Below are 13,071 nucleotides of genomic sequence, written 5' to 3' on the forward strand. Positions count from 1 at the left end.
TTTGCGGGGGGGGGGGGAGTCGTAGTACTCCTACTTCTTCGTTTATGGCGGATCACGAAGAGTTCAGATTTTTGCTCTGAACAAGTGAGGCCGGATTCCCATGCGCATGTCTAATGATGTCCACTGCTTCTTGGAGTGTGTCTTCTATGTAGCCTTCGCATACTGTGGTTACCCAAAGTGTGATGTCATCTGCATAGAACGTGTGATGTAGGTCTGGTATTTGTGCAAATTGAAATTTCATTTGTGCCTGTTGAATTTGTGCCTGTTGAAATTTCACACGCAAGATTCATGACAGCTATACCGATATCAAGAATGTACGCATAGCAAACGATGCACCAGCTCGACGAGCTCGCCCGAATCAAGATGGAAACCGGAAGTTGTGGGCGCGGTGTTGCCAGACCACCAAGCAATTTCGCATATCGTCTATTCCTGAGCCCAATTGGTCTTACCCATTGCATCCAATCGACGATATGCGAAATGCGCAGCGCCATCTCTCGGCGCTCCGAGAACTAAGTCCTCCATGTTGGTACGGTACAGAAAACGAAACGGCTGCCCAGCGTTGGGTGAAAACGGCTGCGCTTCGTTTGAAAAGTAAAATGCCGATGCAGTGTTGCGCTACCCTCACCACTAGGAAAAGACACTACGATGCGTGCCAGAACTAGGTGCGTTCCAGCTTTTCGCTTTTCTATTTTTTACTCCGTCCCAACGTTTTAGTAACACAAACCGCCATGCGAGGTATCATGTGTCAGCACGCGGATCAGTGCGCAGCTTTCGCTTTCTGCACTGATTTTTGACAAATCTCTCGAGGTGATTTGCGTTTAAATTAAGATAAGGACCACAGGCTTTGTTACCTCTGATCAAAATTAGTAGCCGATTTTGTGCACTTATCAACTCTCCGGTCGGGCGTGAATATATATAGACGCATACTTGAACAACGTAATAGAGAAGGTAATTTTTTTGAGCGGGCCAATCGCTCATGCCGTGCCGAAATATGTTCACTCGAAGAACCATATGCCGATTACTGCTTAGTTTGCTACGTGCTCAGTTAAGTTTTTCCCGTGTTCAATTAGTTTTAGAAGGGCGAGCACTCTCTGGACCATACTCATATGTTATGCGCGTTAAGGAGTCTTTGTGAAGCAATACACTCTACGTATAAAAACTGAGGTGCGAATGCTTTATTTCTTGAGGATTCCTATACCTTCGATATCTGCGGCGACGAATCTCTAAAAAAAGAAGCGAATAATATAGCTACTTTATTATGAAGGAGGGACGCATTTCTAAGCTAGAAAGTACGTGCAACAGTGTGCTGAAAACGATTGGGCCATCAGATTTTATTATAGTTGTGGCAAGCTCCAACAGCTTGCTTCGCAACAAAGCCATTTGTCCAAGTTTGGGAGTAAGCTAATTAAGTTTCGGAAGCAACCGAACATGCTAATTTCGCCCCTGCACACACAACTTTGCCAGCGTATCGAGTCCGTGCATGCACCTACAGCTGTAGCATCTTTCTCTAATCAAGCCGCCGCGGTGGCTCAGTGCTTATCTGAAAAAAAAAAAGCTGCGTCTTTGCTTACAATGTTTTGAATTATATGTGCATGCCTACTTTCCTCTTGTTAATGTCGACTGACTGACTGCGTCTTTAGCAGGACGCGGTTTCAACGAATTGTGTCGAAAATCAAACGATGCCGGGCTCTGAAACGGTGACGTTGAAAACCGCGGATGCGCATTGCACATTACAGTAAACGAATCGAATTACGCAGCTGGTCGAGGGTCTTGTGTGATTATACTGCAATGCACGAAGCTCCTGGCGTCGGCGCGAACGAAAGTTCGCACTGTCACAGAAGTTTGTCAACACACGTGCGGTCACGGTTCGACTTTCCAATCCACTTTCGAGTGCCGATTATTGCGATCATCAGCGCCAGACTTCAAGCGAAGCTGAGGACGCGGTAGGAGTAAGCTGGCGGTTATTGAAAGCACCTACATTTGGTCAAAGATCAGCTGTGAAAACAACGCAGCAGCTGAAGCTTGCCTGTTGAAATTCCACTGGCAAGAAGAAAGTACGCATAGCAAACGATGCACCAGCTCGACGAGCTCGACCGAGCCAAGATGGAAACCGGAAGTTGTGGGCGCGGTGTTGCCAGACCGCCAAGCAATTTCGCATATCGTCTATTGGTCCACCGAACTGCACCCAATTTATCCAATGAATGTTTGCATGTTTGACGAAAAAGGTAGAACTAATATAGTACTTACAATAAGAGCTATCAGCAGCTTAGCCTAATAAATTCAGGGGGCACTTTGACTGTCTAAAGTGCGTAGAGGCGAAAGCATTTTCCGCACCACTTTGACTGCTTCTGTGGCACAGGTGGCGCCACATGTAATTGAGTACTAATTACTAAGTGATGACAAATCACTAATTAATGGTTAATTACTGATTAATGCCTGACTACTATTTAACTGCTAATTAATGCCGCTTAAGCTTCGCTTTTAGGAGTGGAACGCGACAGCGTGTTGTAGCGCTGCCAGGGAGTCCACGGAACGCCACCACCCCTTCGGCGCGATGCCTTGCCGTTTGAAGGCAACGGTTTTTGAGGAAAGGAAATGGCGCAGTAATTCTCTGTCGTCTCGGTGGACACTCGAACCGCACCGTAGAGGAAGGGAGGAAGTGGGAGTGAAAGAAGAAAGACAAAGAGGGCCCGTAATGAAAAAAATGAAAATTGTATTTGAGGAAAGGAAATTACTCAGTAACTGTCTCACATATCTCGGTGGACACCCGTCAAAATTCGGGGGGGGGGGTGCACTTTTTTGACCTAAAGTGCGGTCACTGATGTGTGGTTAAGATGTTAAGCTTCGCCTCTAAAAGTGGAACGCGACAGCGTCTTGCAACGCTTCCACGGAGTCCATAGAACGCCATCGCTCATTCGGTTCTACGCCTCGCTCGTCGGTAAATTGGTTTTTGAGGAAAGGAAATGTATCTGTCTGTCATATCTCGGTGGACACCTACACCTCGCTGGAAGGGAAGGGAGGAGGATGGCAGTGAGCGAAGACACCGTATTCACTAGACGCGCTTTTGTTCATTCCAAACCACCAAACCATCGAGCTGGCATGGCGGAGTGGATAGCATGCTCGTCTCGCACTCCGAAGACCGGGGTTCGATTCCCGAGCTCGACCAATTTCCTACTCGGTTTTATTTATTTATATGGCCTGACTAGAAAAGTTAATTAGGCTAATTGGGTAATTAAACAATTAACTAAGCTCAGTCCCACTTACTTGGAGCATCACTATATGATCCCTTCAATTGGTCGCATGGTTACTAGCCAAAGTACAGTTGGCCCCGTTTGAAATTGGCACACTGTGACGTCACGACCGTTTCGACCAACGGAAAAGCGTGACATTTCTGTCGACAACTGCTGCTTACAACGATGAGACATTAAAGGCTTTCGCCTTAATAAATTGTACTCATCATCTACACCACCACTGGAGCTGAAATTAAATTAAATATCTGTGCTCAGTGGGCAAGCGCCACCGGCCCCAGCATGAGAGCCTAATAAATTGAGTACATAAGTTGGAGCAGAAGTGTGTTCTCTGGATGTACAGTCAGGCCGGAATGAAACGCGAACACGCATATGTCATACATTTCTGCTTTGCAGCGAGATATTCCTTTACAACCTATTTTCTATTATGCATTTCAGTAGGCTCTTTACCCAGGCACATGAATCAGGCTAGTTGTACACTTCAGCTGAAAGTAGGCAGGTAAAATATTTTGTTTTCTTGACATGCTCTGTTCGCGTTTCATTCCGGCCTGACTGTACATATTGAGCTAATGTATGCTACTAGTGCCTGAATGTGCAGTGTTGCTTGTGTGTGATGCATGTGTGTCTGTTGGCTTTGATTTCCATAAAAGCATGTTAATTTCAATTCCGTAGAAAAATGTTGATTGGCACTAAGTAGAGTGTCTCCCCACAGTCCTCATAAATCAGTTTTCCTTTTGCACATTACAATGTGTTAGGTTGTAGAAATATTCATCCAAGATCCTAGAGCATATTATTCAAACATTTAGCTACCTTTCTCAATGAATGTAACATATTTTGTGAATATTTTCTGGGTCAAATTACTGCCTGGCCTAATGGGTCCAATTCGCTAGTCCAGTTGGATCCAATTGGCCGGGGGCTAAAAACACAACTGGAACCAATTGGTTCCAATTGGGAAATCCAATTGGAAGCAATGGGAATGTCCATTTAGTTCCAACTCGAATGTCCAATTAGTTCCAATGGTTTTTTTTGACTGGGCAGCTACTGGTTTGCACATAGCTTTAAGTTCTCTTAAAGAACAAAAAATCGCCCTAACATTCTTACGTATTCTACTCTTCTCGCCAGAGGAAAAGGACTAAGAAGGACCTTTATTGTAACTACCATCAAGACAGGTGTTACTGACATATGTGCTACGCCGTATTTTAAGGCGGATGCGTTTGATGCCTCATCGTTGTAAGCAGGAGTTGTCGACAGAAATGTCACGCTTTTCAATTGGTCGTGACGTCATAATGCGCAAATTTCAAACGAGGCCAATTGTACTTTGGCTAGTAACCGTCCAACCAATTAAAGGGATGGTATAGTGATGCTCCAAGTAAAATAAATAAATAAATAAATCTGAGTAGGAAATTGTTCGAGTTGGGGAATTGAACCAGGGTCTCCGGAGTGCGAGACGAGCACGCTAACCACTCCGCTTTGCCAGCTCGTTGTTATGGAATGAACAAAGGTGCGTCTAGTGAGTATGGTGACTTCATTATCTACCATCTTCCTCCCTCCCTTATGGCAAGGTTCAGGTTTCCGCCGAGATATGCGAGACAGATACATTTCCTTTCCTCAAAAACCAATAAACCAACAAGCATGGCGCAGAGCCGAACAGGCGGTGGCGTTCTGTGGACTCCCTGGCAGCATTGCAAGACACTGTCGTGTTCCACTCTTAGAGGCGAAGTTTTATGTATTGACCACAAATCAGTGACACAAGCAGCAACACCGTGCTTAAGGCTTTCGCCTCACCATACTTTATGTCAACAAAGTGCCCCCCTCAATTTTTTCGCTAGTGTACATCTGTGGAAATTAATTTAGGTGCTCTTTCTTAAGCGTCTATAGTAATTATTTTAGTGGGCACGTAAAATGATATCAGATCTATTTATCAGCAAATGAAGTTCTTATTTTCACGTTGTTCAAAACGCATTGCACTAAAGTGCCTTGGACGGCATGGCGATCATCCGTGGCGCTTGTAGTGAGCGTCTTGTGTTACCCACTCCGCCATTATCTATAGAAAAAGTACAAGCACACAGGAAGCTGGAAGAGAACCTGGGCTATGCCAGCGATTTTTCCCTTTAGCCTCCCTCGCCCTTTTTACTGAGTGTACTGCCATTGCCAGAGGATTTGCAGCAGCGGTAAAGTTAAAACAGTGTGAAGGCCTTGTTCACTTCATTTAAAAAGCTCTTTTGCATTGTACACCTTATTTGATACACAAATGTTTCACCCTTGATGTAGACATGAAGAAAAGGCCTTGGTGATTAATAAAAGAAAGTAGGAGAGTAGCTAAGAATTTGCCATAGAGCAGCAGTGCAGAAATCGCACATAAATGAGCAATTAGCTTTGTTTCTTGCTTTTGTGCGAGCTTTCAATTGGTTTCTGCTTTTTCTTTTGAAGTGAAGATGTCTGCTCGTGGAAGGTGCGCTTACCCTTCTCCAAAAATCACTTGAAGTCATCCCTTATGCCTTCCACACCGTTTTAATCACCTGCTTTTCTGTATCTAACCATAAATGGCTGAGCACCTTGGCATCAACTTGGACTTGTGTTCGAGGTTCTACCCAGGTCTCATCAGGTGCTGATAAGCATAAGCCAACAAATGTAATAACTCCTCAAAATGTCCTCATAATATTCTCCGGGACAGTTGGAATCTCAAAAAAACTGCTCTGCATTGCTGCGTGCAGCACATGTGACCTTCTTCATTATATTTCTTTTTGTAGCTGCTCGTTCTAAGACACCCTGCAAAGAATAGGGAACTGCCTTTTGAATTATCATAGAATGATTCCTTCCTGATCTGCCTTTTATAGTATCGATGTAGTTCTATGCTATGGTTCTTTTCTATTGAATTAATCTAGATTTTACAATCTGCGGATTTTACATCTCGTTTAATGCTGTTTATTTCTGCGTCCTTGCACCCTGGATTCTTACAGGTTAGGTTCTTAGTTCTTTTCTGCCTTTGTGAGTCAACCCTCTTTGCTTTTAATCTCGACTTAACTTCTGCCCTTAAGCACAGAATCGCATTTCCTAAAGTAAATCCCGGCGCCATTATTCCTTTCAAAATTCATACCTCCTAGTATTACATTGTTGTACACCTATAATGCCCTATGTTTCATTATATCGCAACTCTTAAACCTTTTGGCCCAACAGACTACTCGTGCTTTTTTGTGCGTGTCTGTCGCTTGTTTATCCATATCCCAAGATATTTGTGTCTGGAATTTCAGTGTACTTTATGGCCTTATCTTGTAAATGAATCACTTGTATCATTGGAAAGCGCCACACCTGAATTATTTGTGCGAAAACTCAAACCATGCCTCTTTTTTTCTCCACGACAAGTAACCAGAGTTTGGAAATCTTCGTGTCTATGTGCTAACAGTAATATCATCTGCATACATTAAACCATGGATTCGTTGTTCAAGAACCTTTTCACCTAAACTGTACAGCAGATTATAACCTAGATTACTCTCTTGTAGCCTTCTTTCCATCTTTATCACATAAAGCATAATGAGTAGCGATGATAGAGCAGAACCTTGCCTTAATTGCATACGTACCTCAACAGTTGTTCTTTTACTCCTTTCGCTGTAATTTCAACTTTATTATCACGCTATATTTCCTGCAGGAAATCAATTGCCTCTTTACACATACCTTCATCTTTTAACATGTTCCAGTGGAGTTCCCTGTTCACATAGTCGTATGCACTGCTTATGTCAAAAAAGGCTGACTACATATGTCGGTTTTCTGTCTTAGCTATATCTATGCATTCTGTAAGCAGGAACAGGCTGTCATACAAGCGGCTTTTCCTTCCGAACCCGTTCGGGGTTTCTCCGAGTATCTTATGACTTTCTACCCATGACTGCATATTTAATTTCATTGCATGCATTACCGTCTTGTATACTGCAGATGATGTCGTAATCGATGTGAAGTATTTTAGGCGCATCCTTTCTCCTTCTCATTTTCGAATATCATACATTTTTCCTATCGCGAGCTATGTGGAGTTTGCTTAATTGTTGTGACTGTCTCCAATGCTTTTAACAAAGTTTCTTTGCTTCTTGGACCAAACTCATTCAGCTTGATTGCGATTTCATTCCTCCCTTCGGATATGAATTTAAGAAAATTTGCTTCCACCTTTTTCCTGTTAGTACTGGTCATTTATAACCTGCTTTTTATTATGATGTCCTGTGTTTCTCTCTCATTTGGGGAGATTTCAGTATTGTCACTCCTAAATGACTCAACTATAATTGATGTAATGTAGATTGCAGTGTTGTCTTGATCTAAGCAAATTCCCTCACCATGCGGAATCTGTTCCTGCTTTCCTTGATTAATTTTACACAGTTAGCTGATATGGTTCCAGAATTTTCTTGGCCCTTGTTTAGTTGCATCATGCACTCCAGCCAGCCAGCGGTCAGTGGAGTCCTTTACTTTAGCCTGGACGAGGACCTGCACTTGCTGCTTCATTTGTTGATCAGATTCCCATTTTCGGTGCATTTCCTCTTGAGATAACTGTGCCTTCTTTGCTTCACTGTGTTCCCTTGAAGCCACCCATCAATTTTCGATGGCCTCCTTAATTTCCTTATTCACTGGTTCATTGCTTCCTCTCTCCTCTCCTGTGCGTTACCCTTTTTACTTGTTTCATTTTAGTACTGATAAATAGCTTTAACTGATTATAATCCCACTTTATCATGAGGCATTTCTCAATTGCTTCTTCTATGCCTGCTGCCGTTAGCACTATTTGTTTGTCATTTTTTTGTCTTTGCTGCATTTCTCATTTGAACAGATCTCCCAACTGCAGACTAATCAACGTAAGATCATTTCCCCAGAGTGTACTCCCCCTCTTCGTCAATTTCCATTTTTGCAAGCTTGCTATAGATTCCGTGCTATAGCTTCGCTGGCGTAGCTCGTGTTCTGTTTCAGCTTCCGCTGTGTGCTTCTACTTTTTCATATATATAATAGCAAAGTGGGTAACACAAGACGCTCACTACATGTCCCACGGATGATCGCCATGTCGTCCATTTTGAAGAACATGAGAATAAGAACTTCTTTTTCTGCTTCACAGGTCTGATATGATTTGACATGTGTACTAAACTGAATATTATATTAGCTTGAGAAAGAGTGACTCATTTAATTTTCAAAGATGCATGCCAATGAAAATAAGGGGATGGTGCATATTTCTGCAACACATTTTGCTGGCAGTTAGATTTAAGAGCCTTCTTGATCATTTTCCTCTGGTGGGAAGTGAGGAATAGCTATGAATGTTAGCACCATTCTTTTGTTCTTTCAGAGACCATCAAACTTGTGTGCAAACCAGTAGTTCTTCTGCACCCTTGCCAAACTTCTCTTCTGGCTAGAATTATAGAAATAAATATGAAATATTAGGCACTTGACTTCAGCACCCCAGTCAAAAAAAACCATTGGAACCAAGTGGATTTGCAATGGGTTCAAATTGGTTCCAGTTGGATGAGTTCAGTTTCCAATTGGTTCCAATTGGAATGGTGTTCCAATTGGATGGTCCAAATGGACTATTCAAATGGACCATTTGGGTTTCCAATCGGTGAGCCCAATTGGTCCTACCCATTGCATCCAATTGGTCTGCCGAACTGCACCGAATTTATCCAATGAATGCTTGCATGTTTGACGAAAAAGGTAGAACTAATATGGTACTTAATAAATAATAATAAATAAGGGCTATCAGCAGCGTAGCCTAATAAATTGTACTAATCACCTACACCACCACTGGAGCTGAAATTAAATTAAATATGTGCGCTCAGTGGGCAAGCGCCACCGGCCCCAGCATGAGAGCCTAATAAATTGGGTATATAAGTTGGAGCAGAAGTGTGTTCTCTGGATGTACATATTGAGCTAATGTATGCTACTAGTGCCTGAATGTGCAGTGTTGCTTGTGTGTGATGCATGTGTGTCTGTTGGCTTTGATTTCCATAAAAGCATGTTAATTTCAATTCCGTAGAAAAATGTTGATTGGCACGAGGCAGAGAGTGTCTCCCCACAGTGCTCATAAATCAGTTTTCCTTTTGCATATTACAATGTGTTAAGTTGTAGAAATATTCATCCAAGATCCTAGAGCATATTATTCAAACGTTTAGCTACCTTTCTCAATGAACGTAACATATTTTGTGAATATTTTCTGGGTCAAATAACTGCCTGGGCTAATGGGTCCAATTAGCTAGTCCAGTTTGATCCAATTGGTCGAGGGCTAAAAACAACTGGAACCAATTGGTTCAAATTGGGAAATCCAATTGGAAGCAATGGGAGTGTCCATTCAGTTCCAACTGGAATGTCCAATTGGTTGCAATGGTTTTTTTTTACTCGGATGACATAGCCCTTGTCCAGATTCATATTAATGAATGTCTTATAGGAAAGACACATCATAACATTCATCACGGTGAGTACCCGTGTAAAGTCAGAACTGCCCGATCTTAGGTTGAAGCAATGTCACTCTTGGTTAAAGAGCCGTACCTTCCACCACTTCCAATCTGGGACTAGCTGAAACTGGCTAGATTTGTTTCCCTCATGTTTCTTAGCTTTGTGGTGCCCCAAACCGAAAGGCATATTTTTTCTTCCTCGTCTGCATGTATAAAAAAATGTAAAAGATATACACACTGTCAAACCATGAAATAACTAGAAAAACACGAGGCAAGCTCATCTTTTGCCTAGCTGCTGCTGCTTTGAGCACTGTGCATACAATGCATACAAGTTATACTTTCCACATTTCTATACATAGCTGGGCATCAGCAGCTGAGGTGCGAACCATTAGGGACATCTGCCTGTACACAGGCTGGTGGTTCTTCTTCGACTAGTCTTGCGGAGCACAAAGTACACGACTGCAAAATGGCTACAGGCTCTCTTCTGCATTGATGGGAAGCAACATCGATTTTACATCCTGAAGCTACTGAACGTTCAAGAGATGACACAAAACAAAGCATTTTTTTGTAAATTTTTTCCATCTACGTAATCCCGCATTGGGAAATCAAATACAGAAATCCTTAACATTCAGAGCTGCAAGTTATGTGTAAATGGCACGTAATGTGCCACACCACCATGCAAGATGTGAAATGCAATGCAGTGCAGGTACAGTGCTTATGCACTGTAGCATGGTTAATTTTGCATGGTTAATTTTGTTTGTGAGCAAAGTTCTTATTGCATCCATCAAATCTGGAGTAAGTGGATGCCTCTCACTGCTGGAATAGCTGCTATGTCACTTGCCCATGCAGGATATTGTCACACATTAACAGAGGTTTTCAGCCACTATGTCTCAGTGCATGCTTGTTGGGGCATATTCTGTACATGCAGAAAGACTACACAGTAGTACTGAAAATTCAACAAATTTCTATTGCAGTTGCATTTTTGCATTACAGCTGAACTAAAATTAACTAACTTGAGAGAGTTGTTAAGCATGCTAGCTTCGGCAGTAAGTCTTCCATAAAGCATAGCAAATATTGAACAAAAGCAGTTAAGCTTACAAGAACATGAAAAGACTGTGCCCCCTGCTAAGGTTGTAAAACATTGGTAAGTACGCAGACTTTTGAGGTTTGGAGCGACACGTGGGCAATGAGGGACACCATAGTAGAGGGCTCCGGATTAATTGAAGCTACCAAGGGTCCTTTAACATGTGCTGACATCGCACAGCACAAGGGCGCTTTTCACGCTTCGCCTCCATCGAAACGCATCCGCGCGTCCAGGATCGGGTCCTCCGACTCAGTAGCCGAGCGCCCTAACCACTAGGCCACTGCGGCATGTATAGAAAGAGTACTAAAAGTCCTCCAAGGATTTGTATGGTTCAAGCAGTTCAAGCTCTTTGCTGTCGCAGCCACAGTGCACTAGTATGTAATAGACTGCGGTTGTTGGTAGTTCATATATTCACCTCTTGGAAATGCAGAACCTCTAGGAAATATGTATCCTAAACTATATTAGAGAACAATGTACCAGCCACACAGTAACAGTAGCAAGAGGCGAACCTTTAAGCGAGTGAATGAAGCGTCCTAAACTCAGCACAAACAGACAACGCATGCTGTAGCGTTCGCACTTACAACGCTTATTGCACCCTTAATTCAAATATGGCACATTGAGTGTGGGCATAATAATGCACGTAGAGCATAGAGACCTTTTTTATGACTTCATTAACGCTTATAAACATATTAAGAGCCGAATTTTAGCTTGACAATTCCGCATTGCAAGTAAAGCACCGTGCACGCGCATCTTGCCGAACGACCCACAAGTCCGAGTACCCAGCATGTCTTGCGACTCGTTCAGATTGGACACCACCTATTGCTGAATGACCCGCAAGTCGGGATTACCCAGCGTGCCTTGCAAGCAATGTCAAGCTGTGTTGCATTCTTTCATTCCTTGAATTTTTCTTGCCCAGTTATCAAGGCTTGTTCTCAAATTTTCATCACCTTCACCATGCAAATGCTTGAAGAAGTATGTCTTGCTTTTTCTGTGCTCCAGGCACTATCTGGAGCCCCTGGATTGGGAGGCAAGCAGTAACCACATTTTCAAAGTGGCGGCCTTCGACTGTAGCAAGAAACAGAGCCATCCGGTCAATGTCACCACCACGGTCAACAGGGTGTGCAAGGTTGGATGGAAAGGTAAATTCAGCTATAGATATTAAGACTGCGTGTATCCTTCTTCAGCTTTCTTAACATTAACTTACAACATGTGTGGCATGTGCTCAAAGTTGGATGGAAAGGTAAACTCAACTATAGATATTAAGAGTGCATGTATCCTTCTTTAGCTTTCTTAACATTAACTTAAACATCTGTGGCACGTGCTGCAGTGTCTGCGGAATAATGTAGATGGGGTGCACTGCACACCACAGCAACCAGTGCAGGTCTCAGCAGACGGTACCAAAGCTGCTAACATGTATGGTTTAAGCCAGAAATTACTGATTACCATCCACCTGAGTACAGGTTTATGGCTACAGAGGGAAACCATACACACACTTAAATGCATGCATGCATACAGACACACATTTTGGAATGTCACTGTGGCAAAATTTGCTGCTGACCTGCTGAAGTAGCTGTACATCATTAAAAAAAGTTAGCCAAATGTTTTGGTGCATATGTGTCAATATTACATCAGCCACAACAATTGACATGTGGAAACCCTTTATTCCTTTTTTCTGTTTGTCTTCTGAAGTACCAGATGCTGCCATCACATGCAACTAACTGACTTGGGTTGGCTGAAAGCTTTTGTGAAAAAGCATCTTCACAGTGTTCATTTCCCCTTCTTTGTGCTCTTGTTTATCGGTGCCTGTAGACTAGGAAGAGTGCCGATGTTACAGCTATAATGGTCGTAGTGGCTTCTGCACTAGCTGCAACACAGTGGTGTGTTTTGTGCTTGCAGCATGCAGGAGCATGTGGAGTACACACCAGGCTCCGGTCGCCGGGCCCTGTTCCCGGATGTCCTGCTGGAGCTGGGTGAAGGGGCCTGTGCACCCGAACAGCTGTCGGCTCGTCTGACTCCGGCCACTCGCCACGTGGACAAGGGTTGTGACTGGAACACCTACTCGGTCGATTCTCAAAGGAAGCTCTACGGTAGCATGCCTGTCGCAAGTTGCACACTTTTCATCATTTTCCAGTGACCATTAACCTCAGTGTCATGGTTCCTGCACAAAATATCATGGCTTGGTTGCTTTCATAATGGTGGAATGGAACTTTATAGTTCCTTCTGATGTTTTGAACAAATTTGTTGGCTCTTTGGGATTTTTTCACTGAATGGTTAGATTTCATCCTAACATCTTCAGGCTACCTAGTGCACCAAGATGTGTACAAATTAATTATTA

General features: G+C 43.0%; 1 pseudogene; it reads left to right on the top strand.

Moving 5' to 3' along the window:
• The window catches only part of LOC149356170 (calsyntenin-1-like), a 63,367-nt pseudogene that overhangs the window by 31,914 nt on the left and 18,382 nt on the right, over positions 1 to 13,071 (top strand).

This window comes from Amblyomma mixtum, chromosome 3, assembly GCF_055824585.1.
Source record: "Amblyomma mixtum isolate Tamu chromosome 3, ASM5582458v1, whole genome shotgun sequence".
Taxonomy (NCBI): Eukaryota; Metazoa; Arthropoda; class Arachnida; order Ixodida; family Ixodidae; genus Amblyomma; species Amblyomma mixtum.